The sequence below is a fragment of the Eschrichtius robustus genome, chromosome 4 (genome assembly GCF_028021215.1).
Source record: "Eschrichtius robustus isolate mEscRob2 chromosome 4, mEscRob2.pri, whole genome shotgun sequence".
Classification (NCBI taxonomy): domain Eukaryota; kingdom Metazoa; phylum Chordata; class Mammalia; order Artiodactyla; family Eschrichtiidae; genus Eschrichtius; species Eschrichtius robustus.
Genome location: NC_090827.1, coordinates 41196950 through 41215223, shown reverse-complemented (window position 1 = coordinate 41215223; position 18274 = coordinate 41196950). Strand labels below are relative to the sequence as shown.

At 36.0% G+C, this 18274-nt stretch overlaps 1 protein-coding gene across 3 annotated transcripts in view; it reads left to right on the top strand.

The window, feature by feature from the left end:
• The window catches only part of LRBA (LPS responsive beige-like anchor protein), a 750846-nt gene that overhangs the window by 342430 nt on the left and 390142 nt on the right, over positions 1-18274 (top strand). The gene's annotated exons all lie outside the window — the stretch shown is intronic.

Sequence of the window (18274 nt, the reverse complement as noted above, 5' to 3'; positions counted from 1 at the left end):
GGAGCACGGGCTCTAGGTGTGCGGGCTTCAGGAGTTGTGGCACACGGGCTCAGTAGTGGTGGTTCGCAGGCTCAGTAGTTGTGGCTCGTCGGCTCTAGAGCGCAGGCTCCATAGTTGTGGTGCACGGGGTTAGTTCCTGCATGGCATGTGGGATCTTCCCGGACCAGGGCTTGAACCTGTGTCCCCTGCATTGGAAGGCGATTCTTAACCACTGCGCCACCAGGGAAGTCCCCTCGTATCTTTACTTTTAAGAAAGATTTTTATTTGAGCTGTTCTCTTATTTTTTTTTTTTTTTGCCTTCTTATTTTGCTATATTTTATTTTTTCTATCTTAAATGAGCCCTTTCTTCTTGGTGAACAGTTACATAGCCTGTAATTCCTTTGTGAAACCCTCCCTGGTTCTGAATAGTTCTTTCTTGTTCTTTCCAAACACACCATGAATATCTTTCTTAGCAGGTATCTTATATTCTAATTATATTTTCTCCTGTATCTCTCAACTACATTGAGATGTTGGAAGAGAGGGACTGTTTGCTGTATAGTTGGTTAACTTCATGACTGAGTCTACAGTAAGTGTTGGGTGTTAGTATATATGCCTGTCAGCCTTCTGATTATTTCATGTCTCTTCTTATTGGATCCTTATGAGAAGCACATCACATTATGTCCTTTTTATATGCGGAAACTGAGGCATAGGGAGATTAAATACCTTGCCTGAGCATGAATGTGTCAGAGCTAAAGATTTAAAGTCAGGTTGTATGGCTCTAGAGTCTGCTCTTAACCACACTGTTAACTATGGTTTTTTAAAGAATGAATTAATCACTTTTTGAGTTGTTGGTTTACATGCTTGTTCTTGAACTACTTTTATTTGAAATTTAAGCATAAGACTCACCTATTTGTAGTTGTAGTAGTGTGTGTGTGTGTGTGTGTATACATATATCTCCTTTTAGTCTAATACAAGTAAGACACCCTAGTTTTGTATGCTTTTCAAAGAATCTAATGGTTAGCTAGATATGTTGAGTTAAAAGATTATAGGATTTACTTAAGATATCCAGCTCTTGTGCAGATTAGCAAAAAGTAAAGTTTAAAAAATTAAAACTTCTTGATTTCTCTCTCTCCTTCTCTCTCTCTTTGTATATGTGTTTGTGTATAATCATATAATCTTATGCAAAGATATATTTGTCTCATACTATGATTTTTAAAAACAAAATTATTTGAGTTTAACCCTATTTAAATTTCATGTTAATTTTGCTGACCACAGATTCTAACCACATTTTACTTTATTTACCAAGCTGATGTATGATGTATGCAGGCATTGTTAAAGAAATCAGCTTGTCTTTATGGAAAGTGTTTTGTTATCTACTTAAGAATTTTGTGATTTTCATTGTTAATAAGTAACTCTAATGAAGTAATGAAATAATATAAACAATGTTGTGTGTGCAGTTGACATACAAGTGGAAACTGTAGCCCTCTTCTTAGTGTTGACTTTACAAATATGTAAAAGCTTTTAAAACAAATTTTTTATTATCTAAAGTAAAATGTTAGAAGTTATATTAATCCTCAGATTATTTAAAAATACTGTTTTGAAGTCTGCAGTTATAGAGATAAGAACCCAACACATTGTATCCAGTCCATTAAAACAATAAGAAATGGAAGCGATACTTTGATAAGTGCTCTGCCTGTTTTAACCTTGAATGCTGTTATCGTGGGGATGATGCTATATCTGTTTCATTGGCGTAGCCTTTTTCACGCTGAGAGAAATCAATACTTTGAGGCGTTGGATGACAGAGGAATCACTTTAGAATTAAAGGTGGCTGTCACACATTGTCATTGGCTGACTTTCGTTGGCTATTGAGGTTTTTAAGCTTTCATTTTTCTAAGTCTTTTTCAGGAGTCTTTGTAAGATTCCCAAGCACAACTTTTTTTTTTAATGATTAGTCTTTACATCTGAGTTGAGATCAAGTACAAAGACCTCCAAAATTGCAGTATTGAAAAGCTTCTTAATTTGTTGTCCCTTAGGTGATTTCCCTTGTAAATCGTTTACAATGAGACAAGTAATTTATAGTGTAAGTGATTTTGAGATAAATTGGGACATAAGATAGTACTGTTAAAAGTGTTTACCAGAAGGTATAGTTAAATAAAAATACAGTACTCTGTGTGTAGCCTTGAAAAAGAATGAAGATAGAACTATATGTCCTGACATGGAATGATGTATAGTTTGATTCTATTTATATAGGCACTACATCTTACTGTTAACAGTGACTACCTCTGTAGAAAACAATTAGCCAAACAGGGAGGAGGTGGAAGAGAGAACTTTCTTTTTATTTCATATAAGTCATTACCTTTTTGTTTGAGTATAAGTTTGTTTTAAAAACGGAAACACAAAACTTGTAAAACCAATACATTTCAATTGCTTAATTAAGATTAAATGTTACTAAATTAGGCAAAAGGGTTATATAATATTTAAAAGATTTTAGACTTGAACTTTTTTTTTTTTTTAAATTTTATTTATTTTTGGCTGCGTTGGGTCTTCATTGCTGTGCACGGGCTTTTCTCTAGTTGCAGCGAGCGGGGGCTACTCTTCATTGTGGTGCATGGGCTTCTAATTGTGGTGGCTTCTCTTGTTGCAGAGCACAGGCTTTAAGTGCATGGGCTTCAGTAGTTGTGGCATGTGGGCTCAGGAGTTGTGGCTTGCAAGCTGTAGAGCGCAGCCTTAGTAGTTGTGGTGCACGGGCTTAGTTGCTCTGCAGCATGTGGGATCTTCCTGGACCAGGACTCGAACATGTGTCCCCTGCATTGGGAGGCAGATTCTTAATCACTGTGCCACCAGGGAAGTCCCTTTAGCCTTGAACATTTTAACTGGAATTTATTTTTATTTCACAATATTATAAAAATTTGCTTTATAACCTGTTTCTCATAAAATATACTGCAATTTAACTCTAGAAAAAATGTACATTTAACATTACCTCCTTTCCCTGATGCTGAAAGAAAGTGATTGTGAGAAGCCTTGTCTGCATGCTCCATTAAGCTAAATAATGTTATTTTATGAAATGACTTATTTGCTTCTGTTTTTTCTTTCAACACTTAAATATTTTTTTTTATCATTGTAATTTCTTTTTCAGTTTTTGAACTTTATATAAATGGAATCAAAGTTGGTTTTGTCTGGCATTTTTAGTTCAACAGTATGTTTGTGAGATTCATTTGATTTGTTTTCCTATTTCATTTTCAATGCTGTATGGTATTCTGTTATATTAGTAGGGCAGTAGTTTTTCACAATCTCTTCTGCTATTGGTTGGCAATTCAGTTGTTTCCAGTTTTTAACTGTTATGAACAATGCTGCTTTGAACATTTTGTAGTCTTTTGGTGTATACGCTCACGTATATCTGTAGGGTGGACTTAACTTGACTATAAAGTATTCATGTTTTTAGTTTTAATAGATACTGCCAAACTCTCTTGCAAAAGCATGTAACACTCCCAACATCAGTGTATAGCTGTTCTAATTATTCCAAATTTTCAGCAACAATTGGTTACCACTTTTAATTTTAGCATTCTGGTAGTTGTGTAATGGTAATTCATTGTGTTTTATTTTGGATTTTATTTACAAATTCAACTGTACATCTTTTCTCCTGATTGTTATGTATTATCTATTTTTTATTGTACTTTTGTGAAGTACCTGTTTATCTTTTACCCAGTTTATTACTTATCTGTCTTACTGGTTATCTGCCTTATAGATTTATAGGGGGTATTTACCTACTTGGTATATGAGCTAATTTTTTCAATAAGAATTTTTTAACTACTTTCTTCTCAGTGCCTTGTCTATTCATTTTAAAAAAAACTTCTTAAATATAATTTATTGAATGAAGTATAGTTCATATGTAATAAAATATACCTATTTTAAATATACAGTTTGATGAGTTTTGACAAGTGTATATACCTTTGTAACTGTCATAATCAAGATATGGAAAATTTCTGTCATCTCAGAGAATTCCCTTGTGATTCACTGTGGTCAGTTCCTCTCCACATATACATACCCAACCCTAGGCAGCTGCTCATCTGGTTTCTGTTATTATAGATACTTTGGCGTGGTATACAATTTCATATAAATGGAATTACATAGTAGTTACTCAAATTTCTGGGTTGTTTTTGTCAGCATGAAGTTTTTGATATCAATCCACATTGTTGTGTGTGTGTCACTCCTTTGTTTCATTTTATTGCTGAGCAGTATTACTTTGTTTATCCATTCATCTATAGGTGGATATTGGGTATTTCCAGTGTTTGGCTCTTATGATTAAAAGCACTATGGGCATATTCATACAATACATTTTTGGGGAAATATGTTATCATTCATTTTGAAGAAATACCTAGGATTGGAATTGCTAGGTGCTGTTGCAAGTTTATATTTAGGCTTAGAAGAAACTGCCAAACTATTTTCTAAAGTAGTTGTAGATTTTATACTTCATCTGGCTAGTTGGTAGTTATGAGAGTTCCATTTCATCCGCATCCTTGCCAGTGTTTGATATTGTCAGTACCTGTAATTTCAGCCCTGCTAGTATGTATATAGTGATACTGTATTGCGGTTTTTATTTAAATTTCCCTACTGACTAAGCATTTTTTCACATACATATTAGTCATTTGTATATCTTTTGTAAAATGTCTGTTCAAATCCTTTGTTTATGATTTTAAATTTGTTTGTCTTATTGCATTGTAGGAGTTCCTTATCCTGTAAGGAAATCTTTTGTTAATTATATGTATGGTGAATATTTTTTCTCATTGCCTTTTCTCTTGCATTTTCATTTTCTAAATGGTGCCTTTTAAAGAGCAGATTTTATAAATTTTGGTGAAGTCTAATTTGGCAGTTTTTCTGTGGTTATGATTTTCTTTTATGGTTTCCAGTCTAAGAATTTCAGTCTAGGTATTCTCTGCCTACACCAAGTTCATCAGATTTTCTGCTACTTTTTTTTCTAGAAGTGCTGTAATGTTAACTTTTATATGTAGATCTTTGATTCATTTTGAATTAAACATTTTTTGTATGGTATGAGGTGAAGACAAATTACTTTCTTTTTTTTTCCCCTGTGAGTGGCCAGATGTTTTAGCACTAGTTGTTAAAAAGATATTCCTTTTTCATTTAATAACCTATGCTCTATTGATTTCTAATTTTTAGTGTGATTCAAAGAGTATAAAATTCTACCATTTCATTTCTCTTTTGTAAAATTGTTTTGCTATTATTGTTTTGTTTTTTGTTCAGGTATATTTTGGACTCACCTTGCTAATTTCCATAAGAAAGCCTGCTAAACTTTTAATTAAGATTGGGTTGAATCTATAAAATCAATTTGAAGAGAGTAGATATTTTTAAAAACTGAGTTTTATGTATGTATGTATTTATTTATTTATTCACATCTTTATTAGAGTATAAATGCTTTACAATGTTGTGTTAGTTTCTGCTGTAAAACAAAGTGAATCAGCTATATGTATACATATATCCCCATATCCCCTCCCTCTTGAGCCTCCCTCCCACCTTCCCTATCCCATCCCTCTAGGTCATCACAAAGAATCGAGCTGATCTCCCTGTGCTATGCGGCTGCTTCCCACTAGCCATCCATTTTACATTTGGTAGTGTATATATGTCAGTGCTACTCTCTCACTTCATCCCAGCTTCCCCTGTCCCTGTGCCCTCAAGTCTGTTCTGTACATCTGCGTCTTTATTCCTGCCCTGCCACTAGGTTCATCAGTACCGCTTTTTAAAATCCCATATATATGCATTAGCATATGGTATTTGTTTTTCTCTTTCTGACTTACTTCCCTCTGTATGACAGACTCTAGGTCCATCCATCTCACTACAAATAACACAGTTTCGTTCCTTTTTATGGCTGTGTAATACACCATTGTATATATGTGCCACACCTTCTTTATCCATTCATCTGTTGATGGACATTTAGGTTGCTTCCATGTCCTGGCTATTGTAAATAGAGCTGCAATGAACACTGTGGTACATGTATCTTTTTAAATTACGGTTTTCTCAGGGTATATACCCAGTAGTGGGATAGGTGGGTCATATGGTAGTTCTATTTTTAGGTTTTGAAGGAACCTCCATACTGTTCTCCCTAGTGGTTGTATCAATTTACATTCCCACCAACAGTGCAGGAGGGTTCCCTTTTCTCTACACTCTCTCCAGCATTTATTGTTTTTTATTTAATTTTTTAACATCTTTATTGGAGTGTAATTGCTTTACAATGGTGTGTTAGTTTCAGCTTGATAACAAAGTGAATCAGCTATACATATATATATATATATTTATATTTATATATATATATATCCCCATATCTCCTCCCTCTTGCATCTCCCTCACACCCTCCCTCTCCCACCACTCAGGGTAGTCACAAGAACCGAGCTGATCTCCCTGTGCTATGTGGCTGCTTCCCACTAGCTATCTTTTTTACATTTGGTAGTGTATATATGTCCATGACACTCTCTCACTTCGTCCCAGCTTACCCTTCCCCCTCCCTGCATCCTCAAGTCCATTCCCTATGTCTGCATCTTTATTCCTGTCCTGCCCCTAGGTTTTTCAGAACCATTTTTTTTTAGATTCCATACATATGTGTTAGCATACAGTATTTGTTTTTCTCTTTCTGACTTATTTCACTCTAGATCTATCCACCTCACTACAGATAACTCAATTTTGTTTCTTTTCATGGCTGAGTAATATTCCATTGTATATATGTGCCACATCTTCTTTATCCATTCATCTGTTGATGGACACTTAGGTTACTTCCATGTCCTGGGTATTGTAAATAGAGCTGCAGTGAACATTGGGGTACATGTGTCTTTTTGAATTATGGTTTTCTCCGGGTATATGCCCGGTAGTGGGATTGCTGGGTCGTATGGGAGTTCTATTTATCGTTTTCTAAGGAACCTCCATACTGTTCTCCATAGTGGCTGTATCAATTTACATTCCCACCAACAGTGCAAGAGTGTTTCCTTTTCTCCACACCCTCTCCAGCATTTCTTCTTTGTGGATTTTTTGATAATGGCCATTCTGACAGTTGTCAGGTGATACCTCATTGTAGTTTCGATTTGCATTTCTCTAATGATTAGTGAAGCTGAGTATCCTTTCATGTATTTGTTGGCCATCTGTATGTCTTCTCTGGAGAAATGTCTATTTAGGTCTTCTGCCCATTTTTGGACTGGGTTGTTTGTTTTTGTGGTGTTGAGCTGCATGAGCTGGTTATATATTTTGGAGATTAATCCTTTGTCAGTTGCTTCGTTTGCAAATATTTTCTCCCATTCTGAGGGTTGTCTTTTCATCCTGTTTATGGTATCCTTTGCTGTGCAAAAGATTTTAAGTTTCATTAGTACCCGTTTGTTTATTTTTATTTTGATTTCCCTTACTCTAGGAGGTGGGTCAAAAAGGATCTTGCTGTGATTTATGTCATAGAGTGTTCTGCCTATTTTTTTTTTTTTAATTAATTAATTAATTATTTATTTTATTTTTGGCTGTGTTGGGTCTTCGTTTCTGTGCGAGGGCTTTCTGCAGTTGCGGCAAGCGGGGGCCACTCTTCATCGCGATGCGTGGGCCTCTCACTATCGCAGCCTCTCTTGCTGCGGAGCACAGCCTCCAGACGCGCAGGCTCAGTAGTTGTGGCTCACGGGCTCAGCTGCTCCGCGGCATGTGGGATCTTCCCAGACCAGGGCTTGAACCCGTGTTCCCTGCATTGGCAGGCAGATTCTCAACCACTGCGCCACTAGGGAAGCCCCCTGCCTATGTTTTCGTCTAAGTTTTATAGTGTCTGGCCTTACATTTAGGTTTTTAATCCATTTTGAGGTTATTTTTGTATATGGAGTTAGGGTGTGTTCTAATTTCATTCTTTTACATGTAGCTGTCCAGTTTTCCCAGCACCACTTATTGAAGAGGCTGTCTTTTCTCCATTGTATATTCTTGCCTCCTTTGTCAAAGATAAGGTGACCATATGTGTGTCGGTTTATCTCTGGCCTTTCTATCCTGTTCCATTTATCTATATTTCTGTTTTTGTGCCAGTACCATACTGTCTTGACTACTGTAGCTTTGTAGTATAGTCTGATGTCAGGCAGCCTGATTCCTCCAGCTCTGTTTTTCTTTCTCAAGATTGCTTTGGCTATTCAAGATCTTTGTGTTTCCATATAATTTGTAAAATTGTTTTTCTAGTTCTGTGAAAAATGCCATTGGCAGTTTGATAGGGATTGCATTGAACCTGTAGATTGCTTTGGGTAGTATAGTCATTTTCACCATATTGATTCTTCCAATCCAGGAGCATGGTATATCTCTCCATCTATTTATGTTATCTTTGATTTCTTTCATCAGTGTTTTATAGTTTTCTGAGTACAGGTCTTTTGCCTCCTTAGGTAGATTTATTCCTAGGTATTTTAATCTTTTTGTTGCGATGGTAAATGGGAGTGTTTCCTTAATTTCTCTTCCTGATCTTTCGTTGTTAGTGTATAGGAATGCAAGAGATTTCTTTGCATTAACTTTGTATCCTGCAACCTTATCAAATTCATTGATTAGTTCTAGTAGTTTTCTGGTGGCATCTTTAGGATTTTCTATGTACAGTATCATGTTATTGGCAAACAGTGACAGTTTTACTTCTTCTTTTCCAGTTTGGATTCCTTTTATTTCTTCTTCTTCTCTGATTGCTGCGGCTAGGACTTCCAGTACTATGTTAAATAATAGTGGCGAGAGTGGACATCCTTGTCTCATTCCGGATCTTAGAGGAAATGCTTTCAGTTTTTCACCCTTGAGAAGATGTTTGCTGTGGGTTTCTTGTACATGGCTTTTATTATTTTGAGATAGGTTCCCTCTGTGCCCACTTTCTGGAGAGTTTTTATCATAAATGGGTGTTGAATTTTGTCTAAAGCTTTTTCTGTATCTATTGAGATGATCATACGATTTTTATTCTTTAATTTGTTAATATGGTGTATCACATTAATTGTTTTATGGATACTGAAGAAGCCTTGCATCCCTGGGATAAACCCCACTTGATCATGGTGTATGATCCTTTTAATGTGTTGTTGGATTCTTTTTGCTAGTATTTTGTTGAGGATTTTTGCATCTTATGTTCATCAGTGATATTGGTGTATAATTTTCATTTTTTGTGATATCTTTGTCTGGTTTTGGTATCAGTGTGATGGTGGCCTCATAGAACAAGTTTGGGAGTGTTCCTTCCTCTGCAATTTTTTGGAAGAGTTTGAGAAGGATAGGTGTTAACTCTTCTCTAAATGTTTGATAGAATTCGCCTGTGAAGCCATCTGGTTCTGGACTTTTGTTTGTTGGAAGATTTTTAATTACAGTTTCAATTTCATTCCATGTGATTGGTCTGTTTATATTTTCTAATTCTTCCTGGTTCAATATTGGAAGGTTGTACTTTTCCAAGAATTTGTCCCTTCCTTCCAGGTTGTCCATTTTATTGGCATATAGTGGCTTGTAGTAGTCTCTTATGATCTTTTGTATTTCTGTGGTGTCGGTTGTAATCTCTTCTTTTTCATTTCTAATTTTATTGATTTGAGTCCTCTCCCTTTTTTTCTTGATGAGTCTAGCTAAAACTTTAGCATTTTGTTTATCTTCTCAAAGAACCAGCCTTTAGTTTTATTGATCTTTGCTATTGTTTTCTTTGCTTCTATTTCATTTATTTCTGATCTGATCTTTATGATTTCTTTCCTCTACTAACTTTGGGTTTTCTTTTTTCTTCTTTTTCTAGTTGCTTTAGGTGTAAGGTTAGATTGTTTATTTGAGATTTTTTTGTTTCTTGAGGTGAGCTTGAATTGCTGTGAACTTCCTTCTCAAAACTGTGTTATGTTTTGGATCGTTATGTTTTTGTTGTCATTTGTTTCTAGGTATTTTTTGTTTTGCTCATTGATTTCTTCAGTTATTGGCCATTTAGCAGTGCACTGTTTATCCGCCATGTATTTGTGCTTTTTACTGTTTTTTTCCTATAATTGATTTTTAATCTCATAGTGTTGTGGTCGGAAAAGATGCTTGATACGATTTCAGTTTTCTTAAATTTTCCAAGGCTTGATTTGTGACACATGATGTGATCTATTCTGGAGAACATTCCGTGTGCACTTGAGTAAAGTGTATTCTTCCAGTTTCGGGTGGAATGTCCTAAAAATATCATTTAAGTCTATCTGGTCTATTGTGTCATTTAAAGCTTGTGTTTCCTTATTTATTTTCTGTTTGGATGATCTGTCTATTGGCGTAAGTGGGGTGTTAAAGTCCCCCACTATTACTGTGTTACTATTTCTTCTTTTATGGCTGTTAGCATTTGCCTTATGTATTGAGCTGCTCCTATGTTGGGTGCATAAATATTTATAATTGTAATGTTTTCTGCTTGTATTGATCCCTTGATCATTATGTAGTGTCCTTCCTTATTTCTTGCAACAGTCTTTATTTTAAAATCTATTTTATCTGATATGAGTATTGCTACTCCAACTTTCTTTTGATTTCCATTTGCATGGAATATCTTTTTCCATCCCCTCACTTTCAGTCTGTATGTGTCCCTAGGTCTGATGTGGCTTTCTTGTAGACAGCATATATAAGGGTCTTGTTTTTGTATCCATTCAGCCAGTCTGTGTCTTTTGGTTAGAGCATTTAATCCATTTACATTCAAGGTCATCATCAATATGTATGTTCCTATTACCATTTTCTTAATTGTTTTGGGTTTGTTTTTGTAGGTCCTTTTCTTCTCTTGTGTTTCCCACTTTGAGAAGTTCCTTTTGCATTTGTTGTAAAGCTGGTTTGGTGGTGCTGCCCTCTGTTAGCTTTTGCTTGTCTGTAAAGCTCTTGATTTCTCTGTCAAATATGAATGAGATTCTTGCTGGATAGAGTAATCTTGGTTGTAGTTTCTTCCCTTTCATCACTTGAAATATATCCTGCCACTTCTGGCTTGCAGAGTTTCTGCTGAAAGATCAGGGGTTAACCTTACGGGGATTCCCTTGTATGTTATTTGTTGCTTTTCCCTTGCTGATTTTAATGTTTTTTCTTTGTATTTAATTTTTGATAGTTTGATGAATATGTCTCAGTGTGTTTCTCCTTGGGTTTATCCTGTATGGGACTCTCTTTGCTTCCTGGACTTAATTGACTATTTCCTTTCCCCTCTTAGGGAAGTTTTCGACTATAATATCTTCAAATATTTTCTCAGACCTTTCTTTTTCTCTTCTAATTCTGGGACCCCCCTTAGTTGAATGTTGGTGCGTTTAATTTTGTCTCAGAGGTCTCTGAGACTGTCCTCAATTCTTTTCATTCTTTTTTCTTTATTTTGCTCCTTGGCAGTTATTTCAACCATTTTATCTTCGAGCTCACTTATCCGTTCTTTTGCCTCAGTTATTCTGCTATTGATTCCTTCTAGAGTATTTTTAATTTCAGTTATTGTGTTGTCCATTGCTGTTTGTTTGCTCTTTTCTTCTTCTAGATCCTTATTAAATGTTTCTTGTATTTTCTCCATTCTGTTTCCGAGATTTTGGATCATCTTTACTATCATTACTCTGAATTCTTTTTCAGGTAGGTTGCCTATTTTGCCTTTGTTTATTTGGTCTTGTAGGTTATTACCTTGCTCTTTCATCTGTAACGTATTTTGTTGTCTTTTCACTTATTTATTTTTATTTTTTGATGGCAGGGGCTTTATTTTTGTGTTACTGGTTGTTTGACCTGAGGTGTCCAGCACTGGAATCTGCAGGCAGTTGGATAGAGCCAGGTCTTGCTGCCTAGATGAGGACCTCTGGGAGACCTCACTCTGATTAATAGTCCCTAGCGTCTGAGTTTCCCTGTTAGTCCAGCGGTTTGGACTTGGAGCTCCCACCACAGGAGCTCCGGCCTGACCTCTGGCCTGGGAACCAAGATCCTGAAAGCCAGGTGGTGTGGCAAAAAAAAAAGAAAAAGAAAAAGAAAAAGAAAAAAAGCAGTACAATAACAAAGAATGGAAAATGAAATAAAATGAGAAAGATAAAATATATATTAGGAAAAATAATATAATTGGAACAACTGCAACATGGTAAAACAAAACCACTACAGAAAAAAGAAAGAAAAAGAAGAAAAAATAAATAAAGGGGGAACAAGCCAAAAGGGGCAGAACAATAACAAAGTATAAAGGATAAATTAAAATTAGAAAAATGAAACATTTAATTGAAAAAATAAAGATTTAAATGAATCAAGAACTGTGAATCAACAAGTTAAAACAGACCCCCAATCTAAAAGAAAAAAAAAAAAAAGAGCCTTTGCTATGGGGGGTGGAGTTTAGGCAGGGGTGGAACTTAGGCAGGGGTGGGGTGGTACCTAGGCTGGTGGGTGGGTGATGTTTGATCGTGGCCGGGGCCTAAGCTCAAGACCCACATAGTTGGAAAAGGCCCTGGGGCTGGGGCCTAGGCAGGGCAACGTTCAAGCGTGGGGCGGGGCCTCTGCTTAGGACCTGCACGGAAAGGGAAAGGCAGCACCTCTAAAGGAGGGCCTCTGGAGTGTGCAGTTCTGGGTTTTGGAGGTAGGGCCCTGAGTGAGGGGGTGTGGCTGGGGTTTAGGCCCAGCACATTGGAGGGGGTTTCAGAGGGGGTCTCCGAGTGTAGAGGTAGGCCCCTGGTGGGGGTATAGGGGCGGGGCTGGGGTTCTGCATGGCAGGAGGGAGGCTCTGAGGGCAGAGGATTCGGCTGGGAGCCCAACAGGCTCCCTGGGGCCTAAGTGGACAGGGAAAGCGCTGACCACTTCTTTCCGTTCCTCTGCCGCCCACCCACAGTGTGTCTCCCAGGGTGTCCCCTGTCCTCACTGGACCCCTAACCATGGGTGGGTCTCACTGGGTGTAGTAACTCCTCCCCTCCCCCTGCCACCCCTCAGGGGTGCTGGTCCTGTAGGTCCAGTCTTTACTGTTGCTCCCCCTTCCCTCCCTCCCACTCCCTCAGGATCTGCCTGGCTGAGGGGGCCTCGGTGGGTAGAGGATCAGGCCTGGGATCTCAGCAGGCTCCCGGGGACCCAAGTGGGCAGGGGAACTCTGGAAACGCTCCCTTTTGATCCTATGCCCTCCCAGTGATCCCCCAGTTTCCCTCTTCGGGTGTGGGATCCCTTCCCCTCCCCCAGCCACCTCTCAGGGGGCACCAGTCCTGTCCGCCTCCACTTCTCCTCCCCCTTCACTCCCCCCATGCCCCACATCCTACCAGGTCGCTGGGGATTCCTCCCATCCCCTTAGGTGTCTGTGGCCCCCCCACCAGTGCCTGGTAGGCGCCCTAGTTGTGTGGAGACACGAATGGTGCGTCCTCCTAGTCCGCCATCTTGACTCCCCCCGAAAAACTGACTTTTTAAATCTGTAAACATTGTCTATATCCTAACTTATTTAATTACACTTAGCAATGTTTTATGGTTTTCATTGTGTAGATTGGAATATGTTTCAATATATTGCTAAATATTTCATGTTTTTAATGCTATTTTTAATAGTAGTTAAAAAAATTTATTTTCCAGTTGATATTGCCATCATGGAGAAATATAATTAATTTTTAGTATATAAACCTTGTATCTAAGAGACTTGTCAAAGTTACTTATAGGTTCTGGTAGTTTTTCCCTAGAACCCTCAGGATTATAACATACAGGAACATAACTACAAATGAAGACTCTGTTACTCTTTCCTTTTCAAACCATCTTTTTATTTATTTATTTATTTATTGTCCTCATTGTACTGGTTAGGATCTCTTTCATAATACTGAATAGAAGTCATGAGAGAGGACCTACCTATTTTATTCACAGTTTTAGTTGAATGAGTTTTATAGATGCCCTTCCTAAGGTTTAGGAAGTCTCTTTGTATTCCTAGTTTGTAGAGTGTTTTGTTATTTAATTAATTAATTAATTTATTTTCATGAAATGGTTTTGAATGTTAATTACTTTTTTAAAAAAATCGATTAAGGTGATATGTTTTTCTCCTTCTTTTCTGTTTTATAGTGAATTATACTGATTGATATTTAAATATTAAACGAGCTTTGTATTTCATGGATAAACTCTACTTCATCCTGATGTGTAATTCATTTTATAAGTAGTATTTTGTTGAAAGTTTTTGTGTTTATTTGGGCAAATTATACTAGTGTTTAGTTTTCTATTCCTTTAATGCAAAATTGGATGCAATGTATTCCTTAGCTTCTGTCATCTGATTTTAATATTTGTATTATTACTTCCTTCAATATTTAATATTTTCTAATATAAAATTTAAAGCTATAAATTTTATTTTAAATGCTGATGTGGCCAATTCCCACAAATTTTTCTAATTTTCCTTCTGATTTCATCTTTTTTCCATATTTTGTTACTTGGAGATGAGTTGCTTAATTTCCAATTATTTTGGAATTTTTCATATTTTGTTCCATTTTTATATTCAGCCAAAGAATCAAAAGTATCTATTTCTATATCTCTTTCTCTGCATGAGTTCCTCTTCTCTAGTAGTTTGTCTTTCAAATTCCTGTCTTACCTTCTCAATAGACATCTTTATACTTGTTTCACCTGTAAAAGCTCTAGGAGAAATATACTTTCTGGGTCTTGAAAATGTCTTGAGGATATTTTGGGAATAGCATATAATCTGAGTGTATCTGGCATATAGGATGGATAGACAGGTATGTAAAAGATTATATGCCATGTTAGTGAATTATAAGAAGGCCACACACACACAGATCTGGCTAGTAAAATTTGGTTCTAATTGTTCGATATTTTAGACAATCATGTATTTTTTTGAGGATTGGGTATATAAATATATCTGTGTTTTACCAAAGTAAATTCTTCTAGGAACAATTCTGGGACTGCTCATAAAATGACAGAAGATTATTTCGAGAGCTGAGTTGTGAGCAAATAAAGATCTACGTTCGGACAGTGATAAGAGTGGTTAAGAGGTTTTGCTAAAATGTAGTGGTGGGATATGAAGTGAGGGAAATTGAGAAGTCACAGATGACAGAAATAGAAAAGCTTTCCCTTTTCAGTTTAATAGCATGTTTCGGATAAAGGTGGTAGGTTCAGTTTTGTACATTTTTAATTTTAGGTACTTATTGAATGATTGGAGACTATCCTACAAATAGAAATATGGGTCTGAACTTAGGAAAACAGCTGGGTTAGATATGAAAAATTTGACAGCTAGATCTAAGTTGATAATAATAGATGATATGGGAGTGGATGATATTGCCAAGGGACATATGACAAAGCCTTGAGAAAATGCCAGCATACTGGGAAGTGATGCAGAAAATGTCTGACCACCAAGAAAGGTGATCAGAGTGATAGCAGGAGGATAATAGAAAAATCTGCTTAATTTTAAGTTCACTCCTCTCTGAGCTTTCATAAAAAGGACACATAGTAAACTTAGGTAAAGGCATAGCATCTGGAAGGAAAGACTGAATGTGGTATTGTCTTCATTTCTTTATTTACATTTAAAGATCCAGAATAGTTACTTGAATTATAAATATTGTCTAAATTGTTTCTCTCTTTATTTTCGCCCTGCAAGTAAGTGAATGTTTTTTCAAAGCTAGGTGTATTTATCTTATATTTTATTAATTCTATGCTAATAAATCTTAGATTTCTTTAGCAATAATCAAATATATTTGAATTAGTAGTTTCCAAGATGCTTATTTCTTTTGTTTTTAAGATTCAGATTTTTGGGGGTTATTGTTGTGACATCATATTACTTAGTTTATGTTTTGCTTAAAATAGGAATATAGAAAAGTTGATATAAAGTAAAATTGAATGCAAGTACTAGACCTGGCCCTTGATTTTATTGATGGAACATTTTGTCAAGGTCTCTTGGGGTACCTCCACTCAAACTTTAAACACAGCGCACACACACAAATATATATACTCCTTCAATAAGTAACATGTGTTTGATCTTGAAGCAGATATTCCTCATCTGTACTTGACTTTGAGTGATATGTCATATGTTGAATTTGTTATTGGTTTTTAGTAAGAATATATTCAAATTCCATTTTAAAGTTGTTTTTGAGAATAGATACAAGTTCATTATATCTTTACAAAACATTCTTCTTTGGTTTCCTTTTATCATGTTTTAAGGTTACATGTGACTATAATGTTCCACAATGAGACAGAGATTGATAATCAGGAAAGAATAGCCCTTTAATGAGATTTATATCTATAGATTTTATGTCAGATATGAAAAGTTGCTGTTTAAATTGTAAAGGAGGATCCATTAAAGAACACTTTAAACCATTTTACTATTTAACATACCTTGAACTCTTCTTTTTAGAATTATGCCTTTTAAAGCAAACTTTAGTTGCTTATCAAATGTTTGCAAAATATGATTTGATAAAGTTAAATTATTCTAATATTAATAAAATACAGAAATAATAGCCTTTTAAATAGTACATTTAATATGAAGGTATCTGGTGTTTCAGGGGAGTATAGAAGCCAGTTATTTTCTAATTTCCATCAGTAATTTTAATTTCCTCTTGTCAGGTAAGGTTAGACAAAGGTAGACTGTGTATATAGTAGGGAATGGTGAAGGTATAAAAATTCTTCAAATGTCTACCATTTTGTCCTGTTGTCCTATTGGTTTCAGTGTATGGTTGGGTTAGATGTGAAATAACCTGTAGGTTGCTGCCTAGTTCTGGGACGAATCTCTGAAAATATCACATAGCAGTTGACATTTTTGTTACAATGGAATCATTCCCTAGTTATCTTCACTTAAACTACTCCCCTTCAAGTACTTCTTAATCATATTTTCTTTTATTTGCTCAAATCATATTTTTGACAAACTGAATTGTCCTATGGTTTGGCTCAGTCTTTTAATATACTATCCAGCATTTGCCTTTAATTTCTTATAAATCTAATTTCTAACATGATTTATTTTCTTCATATCAGTGTTTAGGTAAAAGAAGTACTTTGCCTTTACCAGTGTACAAAAACTAACCTCTTAGAGGTTGGCCAAAATCTTCCAATTGTACAATTCCTAGAGCTAATATAATCCTCTCATTGTGCAGATGAAAGCAGTTAGACCTAGTGAGGTAAAGTGAGTTAGTTGCCCAAGACTGACAAGAGATACTACCAAGGATGATGCTTTAGTCTGGTTTTTGATTTGCTTCCCAATCTTATGTTTATTCATATGCATATATAATATATATTCATATATATTGAATATAATATATATTATATGATATGTGTGAAAGGGACTTAAGCATCTGCAAATTTTGGTATCCGTAGGGGTCCTGGATCCTATTCCCCCCACCCCATAGCAAGGGGCTACTGTACTTTTATTCCCACTTGCCTCCTCACAATCTGTAAGGAGTGAGGATTCTCCACGGCAAAGGCTATCAAGCTAAGTCAACTTTTTATCCCTATAGCCTAGTGTTTTGCACAGACTAAGAGATATTTGATTCCTTATGCATGTACATAAACACCATATCAGTTGGGTTGCTTATGGTGTTAGGAGCAGAAAACCCACTTCACACTGGCCTTCAATGACTGAACAGGAGCTTACAGGTTCTAGTAAAAAGTCTTAGGAAAAAAAAAAAGGTCTCACAGAAAGTGTAAAGGTAGGCTGGTCTTTGATCCAGAAGTTCATGATTCCATTTGGAATAAACTCTTACTCTTACTCTTTATTTCTGTAATTCTCATAGCTCTGCTGCCTTTGGGTTTTAGCTTCATCCTCAGGCTTGCTTCTCTCCTACAGAAAGAGCTTTCAATACTCCTGGAATTATGTACTTCCTCTTTTACACCCTAAGAGGAAGGAAGGAATTACCCAGCAAAACTTCTGACCTTTCCTCTTAATTGCACCAATTAGATCAAGTGCTGTTCCCTCAGACAGTTTGTCAGTGTGGGTGTGATTATTACCCTCACTGGTTTAGGACAGTTAAGGCCCTCTCTTATTGCTGGGACAGTGCTGGGGATAGTGTATGGCAACAATCTATCTAAACTGGTATACAGTAGGAAAGGGTTCCAACATCAAATTTTTATTACTCATCATAGGTTGTATATACATGTGGATGTATACGTGAGCTTTCATTTGGAGGTTAAGGGAAAGGAGCCCAATAGACTCTGTGACCAGAATTAAGTATTAAGTTTACATTAATTGTTTTTTTAATTTTAAACAATTAATTAACTAGGTAGTATAGCACCATAAACATGACACCACAAGTGTCTGAATTCCAAAAGAAAAGAAATAAGCAACTTGGAAACTAATGATTGTATTGTATCTGATTATTGCTAAAGAATCCTAAAATTTTTTGGCAAAATTGATATCTAAGAAAGTACTTTTCAAGCTTTAATGTATAAATCACCTGGGGATCTCATTAAAATCCAGATTTTG